General features: G+C 45.9%; 1 protein-coding gene across 1 annotated transcript in view; it reads left to right on the top strand.

Annotated features, from left to right (window-relative positions):
- The window catches only part of Prkce (protein kinase C epsilon), a 486,225-nt gene that overhangs the window by 49,283 nt on the left and 410,922 nt on the right, over positions 1–26,020 (top strand). The window lies entirely within an intron of this gene.

Below are 26,020 nucleotides of genomic sequence, written 5' to 3'. Positions count from 1 at the left end.
ATCCATCCATCCATCTATTCTTCATTCACTGAGCATTTACTTAGTGCAAGTCTCTGAGACAAATGGGTGGGTGGTAAACACCGCATAGAGAAAGGTCAAGGAAGTCATGTGAGAAGCAGCTGTTCCTCCTTTTACTCTTTCATTGTTTTTAGGATTCGATATAGAAACAAACTTATTTGTGCCTTTTAACTCTATTATATCTCAAGGAAACTTGGTTTAGTGTGTAGGAATTGGTGTTTCTGGCTTACAGATTATTAATTTTTCCTTCTTTCTCTTATTTCCCTGAATATTCCGTCCCTTCTATGTCCCTCCCTCAGCAATAACTGGACAGTTGGAAATGGACAGAAGAAGATAGATGAATTTTAATTTTGCTTTTTATTAGGCACCCTGATGAAAGGTGAGTTCAGAACTCAAATCCTAAAACGACCTTTCTATATAAAATGTGACTTGGGAGTATTTGGGTTTTCCCTCGCCTGGCCTTGTGGCGTGGTGACGTGGCCTTTGTCTACAGACTCACTTCGTTCCTGATATTAACTCTGTTGGTTAAATCAGCCTCACACCAGAGTTATTCTGGAGAAGAGACGCCTCGTGTGGGGTCTGGCATCTGTGGATGCTTGGTAAATATCACTGTGTTCCTTCTTCCTCTGGTTTTTCAAGATAACAGGCACTAGTCACCTAAGGTTGATGATACAGTTCAGTCCCTGCTGGGGTTTGAGGGTGTCTTGCAAAAGTTTATGTTTTGGAAACTTGATCGTTAGGGTGGTGAGGTGAGGGGAGGTAGAACCTTCAAGAGGTGGGGCCTAGTTGGGGTGGTTAGGTCATCCCGGGGTGCTGTTCTTGGAAGAGATTCATCCTGCTATTATGGAGTGAATTCATTTTTGCCAGAGTGGGTTGTTATAAAATGAGGCTACCCCATGTGCTTGACATTGTCTGCTTCTCTGCCACATTGTGATGTAGCATATGGGATCCTAAACAGAGGCTAAACAGATGAGGCTACTCAATCTTAGACTTTCAGCTTCCAAAACTGTGAGCTAAACAAACCTCTTTTCTTTGTAATGTTCTCTGTATCAGGTATTTTGCTACAGTTGCAGAAAATGGACCAATACGGTTCCATATTTTGAGATACAGTTTAACTTCTATACTTATTAAGAGCTATGAAATTTGGCCTAGGAAGACTAGAGGTCAAGTCAGTGGTCTTGACCTTGCCAAGTAACATACAGTGTGACCTTAGGTAGTTCTCAGCCCTTCATTTGCTCTTGTTTTACTATCTGGCAGATGGAAGCCTGGGTGGTCTCCTCTTTTCCCCAGGGCAGCCATGAGGTACAGATGAGATAATGTGGGTGAAGCATTTTGAGATGTCTAAAGCTTACAAATACCAGAGACTTACTATCATGCCTATTTGGACATGTCACAATTAAATTTCAGTTCCTTTCTCGGTTTTACTTCTTCAGGCATGTCTTTCATATGCCATGGTTAATGCATCCTTGTCCCTGATCTGTGGAGCTTGGCTCCAGGGGATGCTGGGGGCCTGAACTACTATTGCACTCTCAGGACATGATTTTTTTTGTGTGGAGAGAAGCAGCAATCTTTATTTCACCTGCTTAAAACTCTAGTTGCAGAAGAATTTGGCTCTGACTTTCCAAAATAAATTTACCTTTGGGCTGAGTCCAAGAGTGGAAATTTTTAGCTGAAAACCATAGCTCATCAGAAAAAACAGGAGTGACTGAAAACTGGGGTATAGGTACCCATCAGAGAGGGCTGGGTGTAACCTACTCAGACCCTCCTCACCCTCCTTGCCCACTGGTGAAGGCTTGGCAGAGTGAAGGAGGCATGAAAATTCTTGGGATTTATCCCCCCGCCCCCCGCCAACTGTCAGATAAACCTTAAAGCTTTAGTTACGGGTGGGCTTGCTTCCGTTTTGTGGGTTTGTTAATATTTGATAATATTTGTGTAATTATTTCTCTCAGCTGAATATCCCTGCATGTCCTTTGACACGATGGTGGTATAGGTAGCTTTACCAGGCATAGTTCCTCTAATCCGCAGAGTGTCAAGAAGGTGCTTATTTTCAGATCAAAAGCTGCTGACCTGATTAAGCCTTCTGTCTTGCCCTGGAGCTCAGGATAATGAATTTGTCCAGTGCAGTGGCTGGCAGGATCCGGGGGCTTTTTGAAGATGGTTTTGAGCCTGGGTGCTGAGCAGGGCTTTTATACCAACCTTCAGATGTTTCAAGTCAGATGTGTTCATTGGCGCTCCGGGTGTGGCTTTCTATCCCCGTCCACTCTGTTCCACAGGTCACTGTAGCAGATGAAGGGATCTCTGGCTCTTTGCAGTTGGCCCATGAATTTAACAGTGTTGGAGGACTAGAAATCATTTCTCCCAGGGATTTCTCCTGCAGAGTCATGTCCTGGTGGGAGCTTGGGGACTGGGGCAGAGTAAGGAGAGGTGTGGAAGCTCTGGGGAAAAAGATTCTGAGTCTCTGCCGGGGTAGAACTGCCACAGGCTAGCCAGGAGACTGGGGTTTCACAGCTGCTGTCGCAGTTGGCAAGAGAGAGCAGCTCTGGAGTGAAGTGTTACCCAGGATCGCCTTAAACTCTCAATGGAAAACCTCCCCCCACTTTCAGCAGAGGAAATAAATGCACATGAATGGCCATGAGAAAATGAGGCTCCAAAAGTACCCTGATCCTTTTCATTCTCACGTTGCTTCTTTCCCCTGAATCTTCCTGCCCTCGTTCCCAACCCTATTCTGTGGTTCTGCTCACTGTCGTTCAGGTTCAGGGGAGTCTTGGCCCGGATGCCTGGCTCCACCCTATTAGGAGTCAAGACTGGAATCTAGAATGGTCTTAGCTCTTGGTTCCGCTTTGATTTAAATGAAAGTTTGCATGTGTCAGAGTCTCCAGTGTCCCATCCCAGTAGCATCTTCTCTGTTCATACTGAGGAAAGAATGTGGTATTGGCTGCGTGACAAGTTGGCCCCACCCCAATGAATTAAATTCTGGTAGAAGGAAAAATGGAAACCCCTGTCTTCCCTATGAGAGAGAATCTGGGAACACTGCAGGTGACTCATAGGTAAGAGATTTGAATAATAGCAAGAAATACCTTACATTTGAACTATGTCTTCTTGTTGCCAAATTGCATTTCTATTCCTGTGACAAAAAACCTGGGGTCAAGAGGAACTAAGTATTCTGCTCAAGATCCCATAGCAAATAAACGAGGATACACATAAACCTGGTCCACTTTTCATAGGTCAGTGGGAAACTGAATCTATTTCTACTTTTCCTTGGGAACTAGCTCATTTCCCCTAAGGACAGGGGTCCTAACCAACAGAACTCTGTGATTTTAAGACTATTTTATTCCTCAGTCCATCAGACACCACATCCCAGTTTGTAAAAGCTGGCTTTTGATGAATTCAGTGACAGTCCCCTCGAGGTCACAGTTCATTATTTCACAGGCACATCTTCCCTGGCTAGAGAATGTGTCCTGGAACTTGCCAGGTCTGTGGGTGTGCAGGCCTGTGTCTCAGTTCCCATCTGTATTCGTCAGCTTTTCAGTACCACAACAAATACCCAAGAAAACCAACTTATAAAGCAGAAAGGTTTATTTTGGCTCTCTGTTTTGGTGGTTTCAGTCCATGATTGGTTGGCCTGGTTGCTTTGTGCCTGTGGTAGCAATATCATGGGGGAGGGGAGGAAGCATGTAGCAGAGCAAAACAGCTCATCTCACAGTTGGGAAGCAAAAGAGAGAAAGAGGAGTAGACCAGGGTCCCATAACCCTCTAGTCAGCCCTCCTGAGCCCCACCTCTTAAGGTTCTACCACCTCTCAATACAATCTCCTAGGGAGGCCAAGCCTCCAACATTTGGGTGTTTGGGGGACTTTTAAGATCCAAACTACAGCACCATCTCCTAAATTCGGAGCTGCTGTAGTTCTTGTACTCATCAAGACGGAGTCCTAGCCAAGATTGTAATTGTTACCAAACATCTAAATTCACTGGAAAGGCAGGAAGGGTGAGTGGATAATAATACCTTATATTCCCATATAAAGCTTTATACTTTCCAGCACCATTTAAACATTGATTATCTCATTCTAACTTCAGAACAGCCTTTATTATCTCCATTTGACAGATGGGGAAAAAATGGAGGCATAGAAAATTTGTCACTTGACCAAGGTCACAAAGCTAACTTGTAGCTGTTTTTGATTTTTGCTGCTCTCCCTGCCCTGGCTTCTTCCGGGGGAGGCTTTGTCTGTTCATGGAAGTCAAGGATGGGGCGCTCACACAGTTCTCCCCGAGTCCCTGCTTTTGAGGAGCTGCAGTGGGGGAGGGTGAACGTTGCTTCTGTGGCTTCTCATGTCTGTGGGACACAGTTCGTGACGAATATGGAATAAAATGGAAACAGCTCCTGCTTCCTTCCCACACAGACGAGTTGAGAGTCTGCTTCTGACGTGAGAGCCAGCATGGAGGGGGAGGTGGCTCTGACTGTCCCCTTCTCCTTGGCTCCTGGTTGCTAAGCCAGGAAGCAGACCTGGGGTTCCCAGGCATGAAGCTCCAGCTAGCCAGGCCACAGTGTCCTGCAGTGCCACTTGTGCCTGGTACCTTGCAAGGATGCAGGTTGCGTTCATGACTCTTCTTTCATTCGGCAGACACACCGGGGCCTCCTTTCTGGCAGTGTGCAAGGGGAGCTGGGGATGCCTCAGAGATCTATTCACAGTTCTCGTCCCTCAATGGGTTCCAGAGTCCATTGTGTCATCCTCCCTGCACATCACAGTTTGGTCATCAGGGGCCATGGGATTCCCTTTAATGGCTTCCAGGGCAGAGGAAGTTGCTGACCTATGTAAGAGCTCCAGTCCAGGACCCTTAAGTGCCACAGAGCAAAAGACATGAGGTCAGTTGTAGCAAGGACAACCTTCGTGTCCTGGATAAATAGCTACATGGTCCCTCTTTTTCCTTTATGCCCTTATATTGCCAGGTGTGACCACATGACTAAATTCTGGCCAGTGGAATGTGGGTTAAAGGATTAAGTGCCTCTTCTAGGCCAGTCCACAAAATCCTCCTGGGTCAGTCAGTGCCCTGGGTTGCCTTCCTCTTTCATTGGCTCAGAGCAGCCAGTCACTGGGTCTTGGCCATGGTTTGAAAGTGGCAGAGTCCCAAGGGGGAAGGAACCTAGGTCCCCAAATCCTTGCTTAGACAAGAGCTAGTCTTATGTGAATAGGAGCATACAGTTTGGACTTCAGTTACATCAAGCCATTGATATTGGGGAATTTTCCTGTTACCCTGATATACCAGTTTCAGGGACATGAGTGCTATCTTGAGTCAGGAACCTAATCCATCTGGATCAAACAATTGACATTTATGGAACTTATTGGGCTGTTTCTTTTAGATTAGTGTCCCTGTGTTGAGCCCCTTCGAAGTGAAAAAGCTTAGGAGGTGAGTTGAGGTTTTCTCAACCCCATTACTAAGAGACGAAATTGGGCTTGGGCCTCTAGGGATTGCCTCTTGGTGGCAGGTGCTGGTCAGGAGCACCCTGGGCTGGGGCCAGCACACTCAGCAGGCCCTGCCAGGCCAGAGTGGCAGCTGCTCCAACCAGGCCGAGACCCATGCCTTCAACCTTCCTGGGTCAAGGCCAGAAGGCCGATGTGGTGGAAGATGCCCCAGTTCTAGCAGACCTTGGCTCTTGCTCCATTCCCTACATCTGCCAGCTATGTGACCTTGGGCAAGGCCCTTCTCTGGCCCTCAGCATGATTCCTTTCCTATGCCAGGTGTGGACTAGATGATCTCAGATATTTATGAGTATGAATTTTGAAAACTTTAGTATAGTACAGACTACACCCCGGGAGTTTCTAGAGTTCCTGGGCCACCCGATCCCATCCCAGATTCCAAGGCTATGGCTCTGTCGTTGCTGGGGAATGTGGTCAAATAGCACTTTGATTTTCTCTGTGACCATTAATCAGTGACTTCCAAATCTAAACTCTTTTAAAAGAAATAGTAAACATCCCATCTCTAACCCCCACCTCCATTAACCTGGATGATATCCTCCTGTGGGGAGAGATGTCTTGTGTTTTCTCCGGGCCCATTTATCTTATTAATGAACACACACACAGCAAGGCCTAAGTGCTGGGCACTGTTCTCAGAGCTTTTTGTATATTAACCCATTTAATTCCTGTAATAACTGGATGGTGTTCCTACTACCCTCATCTTCATAAGGCAGGAGAGAGAACGGAGGTCTCCAGATTTTAAGGAACATGCCCCCAATTTTTTAGCTTGTGAGAGGCCAACCTGGGATTTGAACCCAGGGCTTCTAAGTCCATGCCCTCGACCATGGTGGTACACAGCCTCTCCTAAGCGCCCTGTCAAAGTTCACACATCCTCAGGTGCATCTTGTAGGGGGCTTTGCTTCTTACTTTAGAATCATAGCCCTGTATGGTCTGGTCTTAGCTGAATATATTTAGGTCTGTTTTCTCCTGTAAAATTTCCTGCATGTTTTCTTACTTGTAAAGACTGCCCATAGATTAATGATTCCATTACCAGGCCCCTGGCCAGGACTCTCAGTCCCAAGAAGTGGCAGGAGAAGTCTCTGGACATCGTGGCTCCAGCATGGCCCAGGGTGTACCCAGGGCCTGGGGAGTTGCTGTCACCGGGATTTACAACTGTACTAACTGACATCTTGTTTTTGCCAGGACCAATGAGCACAGCAGGGCCTGACTGAAATACCATTGTTTGCCACCCCTGTTCCCAGCACTGATGCAGGCAGACCCTCGCCCCTGTGGGTTACGGGTATTTGACCGCCCATCAGACACAGCTTAACTTGTTTGGGGTTGAACCATGGATGTATGGAGAGAGTGGGAGTTTGCTTTTTGCTTTTTCTCCTCTCTGCTTAACATTAGACAGGAAAATCTGGCCAGACAGGCATGTCACATCTGATTGACAACTATTCCAAGGGTTCAGCCTTTCTTCCAGGTTGCTGCTCCTTTCCTGACCCCTCCTGAGCCTCTAATGCACCAGGCTTTCAGAATGAAGAGGGTGGGGAGAGCAGTTAAGAGCTTTGCAACCACCTGGACAAATTTGCAACTCAAGCCCGGTTCCCGACCTCAGTGCCAACATGCTCAGCACAGCCCGGTGAGCTCTCAGGATGTGTCTAAATGCCTGGCTGCAGACCTACATCTTGCTTCACTCTGGGAAGCTATATGGCAACTTCTGAGTATGTGCCTGTCCAGGAACTGAGGCAGAATCTTTTTTGACACGTCCCTTTGGTGTTAGATTGGCTTCCCTGAACATGTGAACTGAAGGAAAGTTCTTCCTGCTGGCCTTCAGAGAAACAGATACATTCACTCTGGCCATGCTATGAGTTTTTGGGGAGACCCACAGGACTTCCTGGTGCGAAAAAATAGGTCACTTGCTGGGGAGCTTGGCATTTGTCATCAAGGAAAATCCATAAGGCTGATCACAAATTATTTAGAGGAAGTGAGTGCAACAAATGCAGCCCCCCCCCAATATATATTAAGTGATGCACAGGATGCCGTCAAGGATCTTTAGGATTCTGGTGGTCTCTGATCCATTCATCCATCAAGATGTGAATACAAGGAAGCCTCTAGGATCTTCCCCCAGTCCATTCCACTTCTTAGAGGTGCAACCTTGGGCAAAGTACCCATCTATCCACTCTGTCTGGGTTTCCTTATCTAAAAGACAGGAATGAGAGTCCCTACTTCATGGAATTATTATGAGGACCAATGTAATAGCCAATACTTGTAGGGAACTTATCACAGTGCTGAGTACATCATAAGCAAGAGGGTGTGGACGTAGTGACCAAGAGCAAGCACTCTGGCCAGGCTGCCTGACTGCAATACTACTATACTATCCCAGCTCTACTACTAACCTCTGTGTGACCTGGTGTAAGTTATTTAACATCTCCAAGTCTTAATTTTCTCATCTGTAAAATGAGAATAAAAAAATCCTAGTTCACAGAATCATTGTGAGGATTAAATGCATCAATATTTGTGAAGCCCATAGAACAGTGGGTGATGCCTAAAAGCGCCAAGTTTTTGTTAAATAAAATACATAGAAAACCATTTTGACGTTTTTCTTGGTTATCTTTCCATTATTAATGACTTTATATTAGCCCCATAAAGGAGGCAGGACAGACATTGTTATTTCACTCTGCAGGTGAAAGGTTAAGTAACAGGCATATCTCCAGTTTAGACTTTGCCATTTGCCTGGTTTCCATGCTCCTTGGTGCCACTGTGACCCTCTCACTACCCTACTGTCTGTTCCTGGTGCCTTAACCTAGTCGTCCTGTTTCCCTTGTAAAATGTCCTGATGGAGATCCACACTGTTGGTGGCCTCCAGGAAAAGTTTCCCTGCTTAGCCAGACCTACAGAGTTCCTGACCAGTTGCCCTGGCTCATCCTACCATCATTTGCAGTTCCTTCATGACCTCTCACACCTTGGGGGCTGGACACACTGTTCCCCCTGCAAGGAATGATCTTTTGCCTCTCCTCCATCCAGCTATGTCCACTCCTCCTTGCTCCTATAGAGTCAGGCTGTCCTCCTCAGGGCTCCCCTCTGCTTGGCTCTGGTGCCCATTGTGTGGTCCTCGTTTGTTTGGGGCGCTCAGCTTCTCCAGTACACTTCCTTTTCCTTCATGGACAGGGATCCATGTGTCGTTTATCTTTGTATTCACCCCACACTTCTACCTCCTTGTGTCTGCAAGTCCATCTGGCATATGGAAAGTGCTCAGAGATTTTGAATGGATGAATAATCATGGAAATGACAAAACTGTTCTTTGCCATGATGCACATCATGATTTTAAAAGCCTTCACGCTTTTGATTTTCCTCCTGGCCCTGGCCTGGTGCTGACTTGCCTTTGACAAACTAGCACATCTCCCTGGGCCTCAGTTTCTCCATATGTAAATGATCTGTAGTTGTCTTCACCTCAAGCATCTTGTGGATGGATGATTCTTTCAGAGTGAATTTGGAAGTGGATGCTTATTTAAGGATGAGTTTGGAATCAGGCTTTAGTCACACAGAGGGACACTGTTTCTGCACATCTTGCCCTTGGACTCTGCAGTTGATCACCTTGCCAGATGGGAACAGCCACAGGAGAGCAAAAGCCTGAAGGTGGCTAATAATGTGTATTTGTCTGTGCCCTACATAGTTGTGCAACGCTTGGCGGTAATGGATAGCTGTAAGGACTCATTATGTCCTGTGTAGCTGCAGGGATGTGCATCTTCCTCCTGGGTTGCCGATCAGGAGGCTGAACCCACAGAGAGGGAACCTTCCAGTGCTCATCAGTAATCATCGCTGCTGTAAGAAAATTCAGCCTGTGCGCATTCAAACCATTAACACCGTGGAGAGTTATTAATACAATCCAAATGGTTCTTCATTAAGAAAGAATCCATCGACATGTCTTTAAATAGGAACCCATAAATGTCTGTAGGTTGAAAAATTCAAATCTCCATAATAAAGAGTGTGGCAGGTCCGGAAAGGGGAGATAGAAAAGGCTAAAGCCGTGGTAGTAGTGTTCACAGATGGTGCATCAGAAATGAAGATAAAACACCTGTGAAAAAGCAAGTTTCTCTGGAAATAGATGTGATTTGCAGAAGTTCCATTTACAGGCACCTGTTTCAGAAGCAGGTCTTTGGTTTTTCCAGAGGGACCCATAATAATCTTTATTTCCACAAAAGACCTTTTCTTATGTAACCGTTGGTTTGCAAACTTTTGCATTTTTTGAAACAGTAAAATGCCTCCTCCTGCCATCCCTCATCCTTGGAGAGGGGAGCGAACTGACCTGGAGCCATGTTCTTCTAATTTTACCAAGTAAAAATTCAAACAACAAATTTGCTATCATAATTATTTCATGAACAAGTAGGACATTTACTTCAATAATGAAATATGCCTATATTGAGAGTCATTATGCCCAAACACTATGCAAAGTAGTGGCTGATGAATGACAGACAAGACAGGCATGGTCCCTGCTCCAGTGGAACTTGGAGTTGGGTGTGGGTCAACAAATAAGTACACCTCTTTAAAGGGCTATGTAGGAGAACGAGGGGAAGAGGCCTGCCTTAGGGTGGCATAGCCATGGAGAGACTCTGTGAAAGGGACAATTAAACTGAGACGTTGGAGGAGGGAAGGAGTTGCAGATGGAAAGTGTTCCAGGCGGAGCAAACTGCACATGGGAAAGAACTAGCTGTGCTCATGGCAAAACGGTGGAAAAACGGGGAAAGACACATCTCAGAATAAAGAATGGCTCTTTAAGTACCTTCAGTTTTATGAAAACTTACAGGAGTGTGTGTCTTTCTGTCCTCCTCCCTCCCTCCCCTGTTATGCTGTGGCTAGTGGAAGGTTTTCTTGGCCAGCACTACTAATCCTGTTAAAGAGGTCCTCTCCCATGAGTGTAGGGGGTGAGGATCATGGGAGAATAGGGGCATCAAGGGTAGACTTAACAGATGTCTTCTGGACTCTGGGCACAGTTCGTCTCCAGCCTGGGAAGCCTGTCCTGGCATCTCTGGTGTTCTCAGAGTCTAATGTCTATGTCCCCCAGAACCAAGGCAGACCTGAGGCCCTGGCCTTGGGCCTGAAGGCATGTGAGTGAGCTGGTGGCCGCTTCATGGTGTGAGTGTTGGGTGAGCAGACAGCTCTCGGCCTCCAGGTTGACACCATCTGCAAGTCCCTCCCTGGGCTCTGTTGTTTTCCTGAAGCAGGCTAGAATTGTTCCCTGGCACAAAATGAGGCTGGGCTTCTCCGAGCTTTTCCACAGGCAAGCGACAAAGAGTGCAGGCTGAATGAGTAACTCATTCACTCACTGACAGACATCCTGGAACGCTGGCTGTGCGAGACTGTGCCGCGGTCGAGAGCACAGAAGTGCCCACCAGCAGATGCCCCTTGTCTGGACTTAGGAGTCGTTGCTCTGGGGCGTCCTTGTGTGTATTGATGGGCTTTGTCACCTCTACCAGGCGGATGCCTCTACTGGAGGAAGCTTCTTGTCTCCTTGCTTTCTGACCCTTTGACACCCGTGCCCGGTGCCAGTGAATCCCCTGAATTATGTCACCGCTCTTTGGAGCCCCAGGGAACTCAGAGTCCTTAAAGATAGAGTTGGTTTTCCTCTCTGGCCAATTCTGGCTCCTCTTCTTGGAGGAGGTCCCCTTCCCTTTGTTTTTATCTATTCATTGTCCCTCATTGTCATGGAGTTTCTGAGAAGCAAGGGGCTCCGGCTCATCTCTCCCAAAGTCTTGGCTTCTCCTCTGGGATTTTCTACAAGTGTTGGTCTCTTGTCTCCATAGAAACGGGCTAGTATATTCTAAAGAGTTGGATCCCTTTCAGAAATAAAATCTGCACAGTGAGGGGATGAAGAAGAGGAGATCTGGGAAGGGAGGGCTGTGTGGGGTGGCCTCTTGAGAGCCCTCTGCCTTTCTTGTACCACTTCACACCCCACAGCCCTGAGATAAGGCATGGTTGCTGCCATCTTACAGAGCAGGAAATTGAGTCTTGGGATGTAAACCATGCTGCCCAAGGTCACTCAGCTTTTTGGTGGTAGAACCAAGGTTTGAGCCTGGGCCTTTGGAGCCCAGAGCCCCAACATGTGGTAGCGTGCTATGGTGCTTTGCTTCCTGGGATGACCAGGGGCTCCAGCTGGTTCCTGGTGAAGTCATGTATTTCTCCCCCTCTTCCATCTCCTGAATGCTAGTTCAGTTTTTCTTGCTTCTTGGCACCTACCCTCATCTCATACACTGCCTTTCTTGGGTCACTTGGTTAGATATTCTTCTCTTTCCCCTATTTTGGGAGCAACATAGGGTCTGATGACTTGGGACAGGTCGAGCAATGTTAACTAAAGACAAATGGAAGCCCACAAGGCCGATCTCTATTGTTCTTCCTCCCCTTTCTGTAGTGCTCCCTACCCCCACAGCACCCCCGAGTATTCTCTCCGGCCTAAGGCCCAGAGGTCTCTCTGCTCCCAGTGCTGGACCCACTTTCTCAGCTGAGTTCTGTCTGTTAAACTGCTACTTCAGTTTTTTTGCTTTTAAAGCACCTGCAAACCCTACGTTCCCCTCCTTTGTCTTTCTGCATCTGCCTCATGAACAGGGGCCCAGGCAATACTAGAATTCTTGGGTCAAGGCTGGTACCATGGCGATAGTCCTGCTGTCCTGAACCTGTCCAACACCTTTGGGAGAAAGGATTGGCATCCCACTGCCTGCTCCAGAATATGATGGGCCAGATGAGCATGACGTAACTGCTGTGGAGGAGGAGGAGCTTAATCCTCTCGTTGCTTCAGGTTGTTCATGTGTCTGTCACATACACGGGAAGGAGAGCTGGACTTGTGAGTTAAGAAGCATCCCTTGGATCCCAACTGCTTTATCCTCTCTGTCAATAAGCCAATCTCTCTATCCATCACCTACTTTTCTATCTACTTATCTACACATGGGTACATGTGCTAAACACAGCTGTATATGTGGTTTGGAGAGTTTTGCTTGCTTAAGGAAAACTGCATAGAGCCCTCTCCACAAGTATATTGTATGTTTAATGCATATCTGCTGGTCCTGTGGATCATATTGTGCCCCTTTTGTTCAATTCTTCAGTCTGTCCTGATTGCAGGAAAGGGATCCTGCAGCTTCTTACCTGACAGCTTGGGTCTTTGGTGGCGATGACCATGCTGGAGTAGTCTGTGTGGACGCCAGCTCCTGTTTCTATGCTGGGTTCCTGTGGATGAGGAGGCGGAGGCGGGATGAGCAAATGGCCTCCTGTGGCTGTTAACCGTGGGTAGAAGACTGGGCAGAGGATGCCCCAGTATCACAGGCTCACTCTCCAGCAGATGGGCATTTGTGCCCCAGCCCCAGGTGTTGTCTTTTGCAGACATAAAAAGAAAAATAGGATGCATTCCTTGAGAAACTGAAGGATGCTTGTAAAGAATCCTTTTAGGGTAGCCTTTGTTTTTTTGGTGAATATGCCAAGAGTCTCAGCCTTGCAGACCAAGATCAAGGGCTTGTCGGTTTCCCAGCCTCTGCACCATTGACATTTGGGGCAGATAACTCTGTTGTGGGGGCTCTCCTGTGCATTGTAGGGTGTTGACCAGCCTCTGGTCTCTGCCCACTAGAGACCAGTAGCACTTTCCTCCCAGTTGTGACAGTAAAGAATGTCTCTGGACATTACCAAACATGCTCCCAGGACAAAACTGTTCCCAGTGGAGAAACACTAGGTTAGTTTAGCACATAAGAGGGGCCCTAACCATTTGAGGAAAGCTAATGGTTACCCAGTGCTTGCAGTTTTTATATCAAGTCAGTAGGCCAGATCAAGTTACAAGGGGAATTACGATTCTGGGATCACAACTGGATCCTAGGATCCCTGCACTAACTTATAGCTCTGGGAGCAGGATCTGCAGAAAGTCCCACTCTAATTCTGACCTCAGACTCAGAAAGATGAGTTCAGTGTTATCATGGAATTCCAAGGAACACTAGTGCTGGGGCCTGTTAACGCACCATAAAAGACTTCTGTGATCAGACGAGTTTGGTGGACATTGAATAAATAACATTGAATAAAAGTTAAACAGATTTTGTAGTGGTGCACATCTGTCATTCCAGCAGCTCAGGAAGCTGAGACAGGAGGATTGCAAGTTCCAGGCCAACCTCAGCAACTTATTGAGACTCTGTCTCCACATCAGAAATAAAAAGGGCTGGGGATGTTGCTCAGTGCAAAGTGCCTTGGGTTCAATCTCTAGTACAAAAAAAAAAAAAAAAAAAAAAATTAAACAGATTCTTTATCTCAGAATTTATTAGCCTTTGATATGCTAATGTGAATTAAATTCCTCTAGAGCATTGATATTCAGTGTTGGCCAAATTTATTAACATTCCTGGGGCACCTCTTGAGACTATATTTCATCATCTAAAGTTTAGAAAAATGGTTTATTAGCAACAGATTGAAGCAGTCCTCTTCTGTAGGTGTAGGATGGGCATTGTAATTCTAGGCCTGGGCCTTCTTGACTGGTGTCCCCTCTTCCCCATCCCAGCCTCTTGCTTTTTTGAGATTATGTTAATGTGTTAACTGATTGGGATCTTGTATAAATGATTGATTTTGCTTATCTTTGCACTGATTCGTTATGATGCTAATCTTATTGTTTTATTCTCAGAGGGCAAACTATGTGTCTTATTTAAAGTTTTTCCTTTGGTACACCATGGATTGAACCCACTTGAACCACTGAGCCACATTTTCAAGCCTTTTTATTTTTTTATTTTATTTTATTTTATTTTTTTTTGAGATGGGGTATTGCTAAGTTGTTTAGGGCCTCACTAAATTGCTGAGGCTGGTCTTAAAATAGTGATCCTTCCGCCTCAGCCTCCCCAATCACTGGGATTTACAGGCATACACCACCATGCCTGGATACAAATTTTTTCTTAAGAGGAATATCAGTGGAGACCCAAGTGCTGATATCCTTTTACCCAGCTCTTATGGACCATGGAAAATACTGTCTTGGGCTCATTTCCACTGTAGGGAAAGCAGTGGTGGGTATTGGGAACTTGGGAAATATGTATGAAGTCATGGATGGATAGATGGTGGATCACATTTGAAAGACAGGACCAGGATTTTATCTAACAGATATCTCCAGGTGTAGTAATCTGAAACATAATACAGGCTATGCAGCTGTTAAGTACGCATGCACGTGCCTTGGAGGACATTTTCTCTACCCCCTTTGTAAACTAGATCAAACAAAACCATGCCTCAGAAAACAATTAAAATTCCCAGATTGTCTGTAGTGAGTTCACATAGGGCTCATTTGTTGGAGTCCCTTCCCAGGGATCACAGTCCCAGGCAGTGGAATCCAAACCCACACAGAAGCAGCCATCCATGACAGCTTCCTGTCTTCTCTGATGGATCTGTGGGCTGACTGCCAGAGAGGGAGAGAGGGAGAGAGGGAGGGAGAGAGGGAGAGAGGGAGAGAGGGAGAGAGGGAGAGGGAGAGAGGGAGAGAGGGAGGGAGAGATAGAGATAGAGATAGATCAGACAGACAGAAAGGCTGGAGGGGTGAGGACAATCAGACCAGTGTGCTCTGGGTGAGAGAAGAAATATGTCCCCAAAGCTGGGAGAGGCCATGTCCCACCCCTCTGGGGAGTTCAGATATAGGAAATTGTTGAGAAATTGTTGAGTGAAGTGGTCCTACTATGGTTTCAACCTGAGGACTGCTAAGAGATCCACCCAGGAGGTGCTGGCAACCCTCCCAGGGATTTCAGGATTTCCTGATATAGGCTGGGATCAGCTTGGGAACCCTCTTCTTCTGTGAATAAGAAGCACAATAAAAGCCATTAAGATACTGAGATCATAAAATTCATGTGCGAGATAGAAATCTGTGGCCTTTGGGTAGATGAAGTCCTAGATATGCCCGGCAAGCTAAACACCAGTAATTCTTGTTCAATATTGTGATATCACCAGTAGCCCTCTTTGCCCATGTTTATTTCCAAATGTCCCCATTAGGAGGCTAGAGATGTCCTATGTCCTACAAACTTATCAATTCATGCATCATTCACTCATTTACCTAATCATTCATGCAGTTGATAGTTAAGGTCATTTCTGTCGTTGGTGGCTGTGGGTTGGGAAGATAGCTCTGCCTCTTGTGTACTAGCATTGTGCTTGGTGTCACGATTTTTCTCACAGGTAATTTTCAGAAAAATTCTGAACTGGTGTTGCACAACCTGAGATTCCAGTTATCTGGGAGGCTGAGGCAGGAGGATTGCAAGTTTGAGGCCAGCCTCAGCAACTTAGTAAGATCCTATCTCAAAATAAATAATAAAGAGGCCAGGGGATATAGCTCAATGGTAAAGTGCTCCTGCACCCCCAGTCTCCCAGTGCCAAAAAAAAAAAAGTAAAAGAAAAAGAAAAATTCTGAGCAAGGTGGTTTTGGAAGACCTATTGCCTGGGTTGCACAGGAAGTCTGCCTATTCTGCCTTTTGGAAACAAGGAAACTGAGGCTCTGTAATATAGCCAAGGTCAGCCTGCTAGTTAGGAGGCAGAGCTGGATTCAGACCCATTTTCACAGTTCCGAGTTGCCTTAGGGAAGCAAGACACGCCCTCAGGGGAAAGTTAAATAACAACTGAAGTTACATAATCCAGGACAATAGTGCAGTGGATTTCATGGAACAGGCTATGATGAAATGCTGGGTGGCACAGCAGATCCAGTGGCTGGGAGCTCAGGAGGTGGGATTCTCAGAGGGCTGAGGCTGGGTCATCTAGACTTGAACCAGACCCTGAAGGATGGATTCAGTCTGATGGGGGCAAAAGCAGTGGGTGGGTGGTTCAGATTTAGTTTCTCCAGAAACACAGATGGATGCGAGCCTTTTTCTTCCTCACGAACTGATGGTTCTCCAACTTTTGGGTTTCTCGACCAAAATTTAAATCATTTAAATGTAAATATTTTTAAATTACTGAAGACTCCAGAGAGTCTTTGTTGATGTGGGCTGTATCGGTCAATATTTGCCACATTAAAATGAAAACAGATTCTTTTAAAATTAATTAATTAAAAAATAAACCCATTACATGTTAACACGAAGAGCATATTTTCACGTGATATAAACTACATTTTCAAAAACAAAAGTCTTACAAGCATGGCATTGTTTTATATTTCTGCAGATCTCTGTAATGTCTGGCTTAGTAGGGAGTCAGCTGGGTTCTTGACTGGCTTCTGTGGCTGCTTGTGATATCACAAGTCACGTAGCCCCTTATACACTCTTGTGTTCTGCTAAGAGTGAAAGGGACAGAACAAAGTGTTAGTTATCATTATGAGAATGATTTTGACCTTGCAGGACAACTGAAAAGTCTCTGGGACCCTCCCCCCAGAACACATTTTGGGAAGCCCTATTTAAACTTACCTCCAGGCAGAAGAGGGTACTGAACTTGGGTGGGAACTTGGGTCTTGGTGGCTCTTCCTGGGCAGACAGGAAGATGAGGGAAAGCAGAGGGGCCACCACCCATTCACTTCCAGGTACCATCTAGTGGTCTGCCTCTCTGAGTCTGGGTGAGCTGCTCAGGTGTGAGTTGGCAGTGGTGACTTGGCCTTCTTCCATTTGGAGTTCCAATCCCACCCTGTGTATGTAACAAAGGTACTTCACGGCTGTCTTTGGAAACCCAGGCATGCACTGTAGTCCTTAGAAGATAAATGAACAGCATCGATTCTGTTTCCTGACGGCGGGAACCAGGACGGGAGGCAATTTCTGCTTTCTGTCCACATGGTTTACATGTGCTGTTTTTCTGCCCCTGGAGATTCTTGGTAGAAAGTGCTGTGAGTCCTCCCTATTAAAAAATGCAGAGGGGGGAGCGAGGCCCCTGTGAGTGCCAGAACGCAGTTCACATGTGCTTCCAAGGTAGTAATTAGAGGGTGCCTGTAATGAGCCTCAGGAGTCTTCCAGGGCCTGAGGTTTAAGTGTTAATTTCCAACACAGATGTGCTTCTGGGCTTCTGGGCTCTTGGCTAAGTGAGCTGTTTGTGGGGAAGGTACTGTCCTTTTTCCTAACCAGTTTGCCCTGTGGATGGTCATGATTCACTATTTGCTTCTGCCCACTGTGGGTTTTCTGCTACTCAAGACAGCTCACTGGTTTTGAGCTTAGCATTCCAACACATGTAATTTCTTCATGCTGTGATGACATGGCCTGTTCTTCTAGGAGACCCTTCTTTGAGTTCTTGTTTTTGAGTAGTTTAAGCAGTCTGGAACCTGCAGTCACCACGGCCTGGCCTTAGATCTGGGCAGTATGCTGGCATCTCAGCTATATAGTTCTGAGTCTCAGGATGTAATATTGATGGTATAAGGAATCAGATGTATCCCGAGAGGCTTGGCCTCTGGCCCTATTGCCTTGACAGCCCTCCTGTTTGCCCCAGGTGACACAGAGAGCATGGAGAGCCTTCTGGGGCAGTGTCAGAGTGTGGAAAGAGAATTAGAATTGGATTCTAGAGCTGACTTTGCTGCTTGTTAGCTGGGTGACCTTGGGCAAGCTACTTAACCTTTCTGGGCCTCCCTTCCCTCATGGGAAACAGGATTAAGAATAGATGTAAAAGACTGACTTGCTATTGTCAAGCTCTCTTTAGTTTCAGACTTGGCCGTAGTAAGTCTTCTTAATAGACTTGCCATTTGCTGAGCAAATTTTCTAAGAAAAATGTATACCTAAACGTATGTCACAGTATGGTCTTTTATCTGCCCAAGGTGAAATTAATTTTGTATGACTGGGTACAGCTAATCTTTATTAGGCAAATAGTGCCGTCCTTTTTTTTTTTTTAAGAAGAAAATTCTGTGTACACAAGAATGGCTTCCTTATCTATTTAAGTCATGGCTATTTATTCAGCATGAACCAAGTGCAAGGTGATACAAGAGATACTGTCAAACCTCCTGGAAGTCCTTTCTGGAGAAAGAGATGTATATTAACGATAGACAAGGGCAGTGCCAGTTCTCTGAGTGTCCACCCTGTGCACATGAACGGGATTGGGTGTCCCTATTGGGATGCCGTATTTGTGGTGAAGGCTGCCAGGAGAACAGGGGTTGGAACTGTGCCTTTTAAACAGGATTTGGAGTAGAAGGGAGGGCTTTCCAGGTAGCTAAGAGGATTTGACCAAGCTTTTGTGCAACATCTGTCATTCCTCCCAGATGTGCTGGTTATCATTTGAGCCCTGATGACTCTTGGTTTTGGCCATTGCATGGTCTCTGCTCCCATCTCCACATTTGGGGCACGTGTTTTTATACTTATCCCAGAATTCTGGGAAACTAAGAAGGAAGCTAAAGTCTTCCCTGGTTTAAACTAGACCAAGGGAGGCGGTATGTTATGCACACTATTCCTTGTTCTCTGTTTAAATGCAGTTTTTAAAGTATGATTGCATATTCTTTTAGAAAGTCCTTTGTATCCCATCAAGGGAGTAAGATGATGGAGAGAAGCTATTCTAGAAAGATTAAAGGTATTATCAGTTTTGTCTTTAAAGGGCAAAGATCAAGGTTAGAGCAAAGAGTCATCTCAACTTCTTGATTTTGGGGGGACATTTTCTAAGATAAGACCCTATGTCTAGATGACCAAAAACTTTCATAGAGCCTTGTCTAGCAAACCAAAGCATTACAACGTAAGCAATGACATTTATGGTTAACCTGCTTCCCTAGCAGCATCTCTCCTCCAACCCCACTCTCCCATCCAAACACACACCCTCCACTTAAATCCTCTTGTGTACGCTGCTTCCTTGGTGAATGTGCTATTGGGCATCGTTTTCTATTGTGATGTGTACTGAGATGTGTATTAATGATAGACAAGGGGGCTGGGATGTGGCTCAAGTGGTAGCGCGCTCGCCTGGCATGCATGCAGCCTGGGTTCGATCCTCAGCACCACATACAAACAAAGATGTTGTGTCTGCTGAAAACTAAAAAATAAACATTAAAAAATTCTCTCTCTCTCTCTAAAAAAAAAAAAAGATAGACAAGGGCAATGGCAGTGCTCTGAGTGTCCACTCTGTGCACATGAGTGGGAGTGGGTGTCCCTATTGGGATGCTGTATTTTTTTCATGGGCTGCCAAGAGAACAAGGGTTTAAACTTTTCTTTCTTAGACTGCCCCCCCCCCCTCAGTTCATGCACTTCTTCTTAGGGGCTCCTGCCTGCAGCCTCTGCCCTTTGTGTTCTGTGTGTTCACCTTTTTCTTCCTCCCTCCCTCCGCCCTCTCCTGTTTTGCTTCTTCCCATCTAAAGCAGTAGCCAAAAGGACACTATTCAGTCCCTGTGAGGCTGTGATCACTGACCCCTGGCTATATAAAGTTTGACACAGATTGAAGGCATCTGCATATCCAGGAATGTAGCTGTTTTGGATTCTGGGCTGTGTTGGATGCCTCATCCTTCATAAGGCTTATTTTTCAAGTTTAAACAGAAAAATCTTCCAAGGTTTATAGGTAATCTAATTAATCATGCTGATTCTGACTGGGGGAAGAGCTGCCACCTTCACCTTGCCCCAAGGGGAGCCTGATTGGCAATGGCTTAGGAACCCATCTGTCTGGGATCCAGGTCCTAGACCCATCTAGGGTCTTACAAGAGTAATAGATCAATATGGGAGGATGGGGATCTACGGGTTAGGGCATATTTTGCACTTTTAAAATGTGTATAAGGTTATAATTTTATAGTTTAGCAACACTGATAAGAAGAGACGCTTTTGAGATCCTTTGTTAGCCCTGGATTAGAAAGGAGAAAGTCAAAGGGAAGTCACACATGAGCTGAGGGGACAATCATGAACTGGAGATACCAGGCCTGAAAAGCTATTCGAGGCCCAACAGAGCACAGTTTGTTCACTGTCAAGAGCTACCAGTTTCTTTTGTCTTTGACAAGGTACTTCTCCTAAGAAAACAAACAAACCAAACAACAACAAAACTAAAAAATCCACGTGTCTGCTCAACAGATCACGGAAAACAGTTGTTATTTATAATTTTTTTTAAAATAAATTCTCATATTTGTGGAACATGAAAATGATATTCCTCAAATTTACCTAAAAGGAACCAAATCCCATGGGTATGAAAGATGATTTGGAGGCTGTCAATGAAATTTTTGAGGTGAAGGAAATAGGATTGTGAAAATAGTAGAAACTTGGGTGGTTTCTATCGTAGGAGAGCCCCAGGGCAGAAGCAGCTGCTGTGGACAGTTTGGAACAGGCAAGAAGGTGAGTTTTAGGGCCATTTGACTTCTGTGATTAGTTAGCACTAGCCTTTGTTTTTAGAGAGGAGGGTGTTATTATCGGTAGTGTCAGGAGAGCCTGGTATGGCTTCTGAGGGGTTCGTGATCTTAGCCTGTGATTGACACCCAGGGTTTTCCCATCCTGCTAAAGAGATCCCCTACCTTTCACAGTTCAACTTCTTGGGCCAAGAACATTCACTTAGAAAGAGCAGCCTGGTTCCCTTTGGTCTTCCAATCAGTGCTTTAGGACCATTGGTTTTATGGCCCATGAAGACTCAATGCGTGAATATGTGGCCTGGGAGAGAGGCCAAAAGGGGTGGGGAGATGAAATGATATAACAGTTATGAATGTTTGTCAGGAGAATTTTTTCATTTACTGTGTCTTTTCAGGATACAGAGAAGTGAAATTTTTTTGTTCTCACATTCCTGTTAGGGATGAGAGAAAGATTTAGAGACATTAAGGGTCTTGGTCATAATTATGTCATTACAAAGTTGAGCGCTAAGCCTGAAATCCAGGATCTTTTCAAGACCTGGATTGTTTTAAATTGCAGGCTCCACCTGTGATGCAAATTAGGCTTTGCAGAGGGGGTGCCTTTTCCTCCAATCTGCCACAGCCCTTGAAATTCTACCTTCACAAAGTCTTTCCTGTCACTTAAAACCTTGGTATGAGTGAGATAAATACAGGTGTTCTAGAGGTGTCCACATCGTCTCTCCAGTCATTTGAATATCAGTGTAAATTAAATTTATGAGAGTTTTACTTGAATAAAACTCTCAGCACAGGGGATGCTGAGGACAGACATGTCTCAAGTACTTGGGTTTTTCTGTAGGAGAGCCTGAATGCTATTGTATGTGCCTCCTACCCAGGCTGATAATGTTAAGGTATTTGAATATGTTGAGGTTTTTCATATATGGTTTCAACTTGCAAGGCAGCTTTATGATTCACAGAACCTGTAATATAACCAGGAGTTTACTGAATATTCAAATACAATGTTCTCTTGTCATGTTATTTAGGTTAATGGCATTCGTTGATATCTACCTCCTGGAAATAAAGGTTTCAAGTCAGCTCGTATTATAACATATTTTACAAATAGCTTGTTTGGGGCAGTGGTAGTGACAGTAACAATAGTATCTCAGATGTCACTTCCTCCAGGAAGCTTTCCAGGATCCTCCAAATCAGGCTACGTGCAGCTTTTAATGTTTCTGTAGTATTTTTCCTGTTCTTCTCCCAGTTGGAATCTAACACAAAATTTGGGATTTTCCTGTTTGTTTGCTTTTCTGTCTCTTTTACTGTCTGCTTCAAATAGGACTCCTCCTCTGGACCACAGAACAAAAAAATGACATGAATGTTTTCTCAGTTCTCCCAAGGATGAGACATAATGTACAATTGTAGATGGTCAGGAGAAAAGTTCATCCATTGTAATTCATAGATGCCCTGGATCAAGAGTTGGCTACTTTCTTAGGGCCAGAAAGGAAAGATTTTTGGCTCTGTGGGCTGTACGGTCTCCCTTAAAACAACTCAGCTTTACCACTGCTGTGCAAAAACACCATAGAGAATAAAAGTAAATTAATTTACTTACAAAAAAAACAAAACAAAACAAAAAACTGGTAGTGACTGGGATTTGGCCCTTGGGGCTTAACTTTTGTATTTTTTTTTTTCCTGTGGTGGTTGTTTTGTTTTTAGTACTAAGGATTGAACCCAGGGGCACATTAGCACTGAGCTACATCCCCAGCCTGTTTTTATTTTTATTTTATTTATTTATTTAAAAAATATTTTTAGTTCTAGATGGACACGATACCTTTATTTATTTATTTATGTGGTGCTGAGAATTGAACCCAGTGCCTCACATGTGCTAGGCAAGTGTGCTACCACGGAGCCACAACTCCAGCCCTCGTCTTTATTTTGAGACAGGGTCTCATTGAGTTGCTTAGGACCCTACTAAGTTGCCGAGGCTGGCCTTCAATTTGAAATCCTCCTGCCTCAGCCTCCCAAATTGCTGGAATTACTGGTGTGTACTGCCACACCCTAGCAACATGGGGCTTCCTCCTCCCTCAGAGCCCAGTTAAGGGAGATCCAGAGTGACAGACTGGGAGCTCTATGAGGGCAGCGGTTCTGAGTTGCTCATTACCCTCCATGGTGGCTGGCCCTGTCCTGATACATAGTGAGTATTCAAAGAATATCAGCTGCTTTTCATTCATTCAACACATATTTATTGAGAGTCTGCTGTGTTCCATCCATCACTCTAAGAAGTTGGCATGTATCAGTGCAGAACGCAGACACGATCCCTTTCTTCATGGAGCTTATATTTTAGCAAAGGAAGACTGATAAACAATAAATGTGGTAAATAATAGGTGATGTAGTATGGGATTGGATGATAAAGGCCATGGAAAAGGAAAAAAATAACAAGTATAGTAAGGGATATTAGAATTCCTGGGGTGCTGAGTGGTGGGTAGGCCTCAGTAGCACCCAGGCTGGTCAGCACTGGCCTTGCTGAGAGGGTGAGATTTGAGCAAAGACTTGCAGGAGGTGATGGGGTCAGCCAAGCAGCTGGCCCCTAATGCCCTTTCTCCTTCCTCTCACCCTCTCCCATCTCAGCCTTTCCCCCAATCAGATAGAGTCTCTCTTCCCCAAAGTAGCCTGAGAGAAGTGATCTGGACTTACAGAGACTGGATTCCAGGTATGACCTGCCGGGGACCTCTGGGGTCTCTTCCCCGACTACTGAGTCCATGGGGGCCTGTTGACCCCTCCTCAGAGCAGTGATTTCACCGTGAGACCTCAAGCCTGTGTCGTGTGGCATCAGTGTGTGGCAGTTTCTTGGGGGCCTGAGTTTCTCAGGCAAACCTCCCTGAAGGCAGGGGCCACCCCATACCCTATTTATATACACAGTACAGCAGATGGCACCGTGTGGGGTGGAGGGGCAGCTGGGGTGGGAGGTGACGAAGTGGTTCGAGAGGACATAGTTCAGGTCACTGGATGGCTGGGAAGTGAGTGCAGCCAGTGAAAACATTCTACTCTGAAACTCAGCTCCATGTCTATAGTTAAATCTCATTTTACATAATGATTGCGATCCAGAAAAGCAAAGTGTTCCTCCATGTAAATGTGGGGTTGCCTGTGTCAAGCGGCTTTAGCGTGGGAAATCAGCAAATGTCATGACAGAAGAGGTGACTTTCTGGTGCAGCTTGGGCGGCAGGCAAGCCCCAGCGGGAAGTGAGGTATCCAGGTCTGGGTGACCCACCTTCCTGGAGCAGCAGGATTTTTGACCTGGGCCCCTGGCATGCGTCCAGATAATCCCCAAGACAGCGTGTGGGGTGGATTCTGTGATGCACAGACCCCCCCACACACACATACACACAGAGGCCTGACATGCTCACTCCTCTGCTGCCAGGAATGTCACTGCTGACAGCTTGCCACTGAGCCCTTCCTCCCACCACTGTGGCCCCCAGCAGAAGAGAGACCAAGATCCTTCCCTTCCTGAGAGCAGCCCACATTGAAAGACAGGCTTATGGGGAGTCCAGGCCCAGCCCGCTGCCTTACTTAGGACAATTCTGCAAGGCCCCTGTAGCTGCAGGGTTCCCCTTTGGGTTGGCTGAGAACTCTCTTTTTTTTTAAATTATTTATTGGTTCTTTTTAGTTATATGATAGTAGAATCCTTTGATATAATTATACAAGCATGGAGTGTGTCTTATTCTAGCCAGGATCCCATTCTTGTGGATGTTCAGGATGGCGGGATTCACTGTGATGTTTCCATGTATGTATGTAGGAAAATATGTCAGAGTCATTCCCTTCTTTCCTTTTCCTTTCCTCCTCTCCTTCCCTCCATTCTCCATTGTCTAATCTACTGAACTTCTGTTCTCCTCACCCCACTTATGGTGGGTGAGCTTCCATGGATCAGAGAAAACAGTTGACCTTTGACTTTTGCCTGAGGACATTATAGCAGCTTCTACTCATCCCAGCTGCTCCCTCTGTCCAATCCTGCTCCCATCACTCCTTCCACAGGGGCTGGTCCTGGGGACAGTCCCCACCTGCATGCTGATTTCCATCTCAGTCATTAGGCCAGGCCAGCTTCTAGCTGAAAACAGCCTGGGACATGGGCAGGTCCCTAGGAGCCATGGGGGAGCGCTGTGTGTGCTCTGTCCCCATGTGGGCTTGGTGGCTCTGGCAAGGCTGTCCTGCCATATCTCTCGCCACCAGAGGTTATGTTATGTTCTTAGGGTTGAACATTGTCCCCACTGCAGACTCTCCTTTTGGTCACAGTCCTCAGGTTGAGTTGAGTTCTTAGGGTTGAACATTGTCCCCACTGCGGACTCTCCTTTTGGTCACGGTCCTCAGGTTGAGTTGAGTTCTTAGGGTTGAACATTGTCCCCACTGCAGACTCTCCTTTTGGTCACAGTCCTCAGGGAGTGTCACTTCCGTATGAACAAATACCGTAGAACCATTTTGTTCCAATAAAGAGCCATCAAAGGAGCCGTGAGATGTGTGATGTGCAGTTTGGAGCCGAGGCTGTAGGCGTTGAGTTGGAGTATGCATTGGCTTTGGTCACCATGGACAGGTCATTTAACCTCTGCAGTAACCTTTATGGTGGGTGGTTTTGCAGAAGGACCAAAAAGAAGAGCAACCTTAGAACATGAATGTTTGGGGCACGGTGAAGACACACGTGGAAATGGATGAGGAAGGCAGGCCAGACCCTCCTCCTGGGAGCACAGATACAGGTGGGGATCGTGGAGGCAAGAGATGCCATATCAAGGCCAAGGCAATTCTTGAGTTGCAGAGGGAGGGGAGGAAGGGAATTAACACCAATCATACACCTACTGTGTGCTAGGCACTGTGCCATGTCTTTCAGAAATTGCTCCATTTATTCCTTACCATGTCCACCTGGCATATACATATTTTCATTCCTGTTTTGTAGATGGGAAACTGAGGCTGTGAGAGCCTAGGTCATTTGTGCAAGGTCAGAAAACTCTTGTATGATGGGTAGAATTGGAAGTAGTTCTGTGAGACAATAGGGCCCATGTTCCTGTGTCTAGATCACACTGCCTAAATCATTTTTCTTCAGTGCTGTCACATGCTACTACCAGAGCAGCACAGGAAGAAATCAGTCTGTTAGGCAAATCAGACACAGAAGCCACCTCCTCCAGGAAGACCTCCTGAGCCCCCCACCCCTCTGCCCTGGATTCTGCCCCTTGCTCTGAGTTTTCCAGCACTGCCTGGTCTCCTTCACCTCTCCTCTCACTTTTTTTTTGTATTGGGGATTGAAGTCAGGGCACTCAACCCTGAGTTACATCCCCAGCCCTTTATTATATTTATTTAGGGACAGGTGTCTGGCTGAATTGCTTAGGGCCTCGATAAGTTGCTGAGGCTGGTTTTTGAACTCACCATC

This window comes from Marmota monax, unplaced genomic scaffold, assembly GCF_021218885.2.
Source record: "Marmota monax isolate L192 unplaced genomic scaffold, Marmota_monax_Labrador192_F-V1.1 WCK01_AAM20220418_F8-fsc00015, whole genome shotgun sequence".
Lineage (NCBI taxonomy): Eukaryota > Metazoa > Chordata > Mammalia > Rodentia > Sciuridae > Marmota > Marmota monax.
The sequence above is the reverse complement of the archived record's forward strand: the minus strand, read 5'-3'. Positions and strand labels throughout refer to the sequence as shown.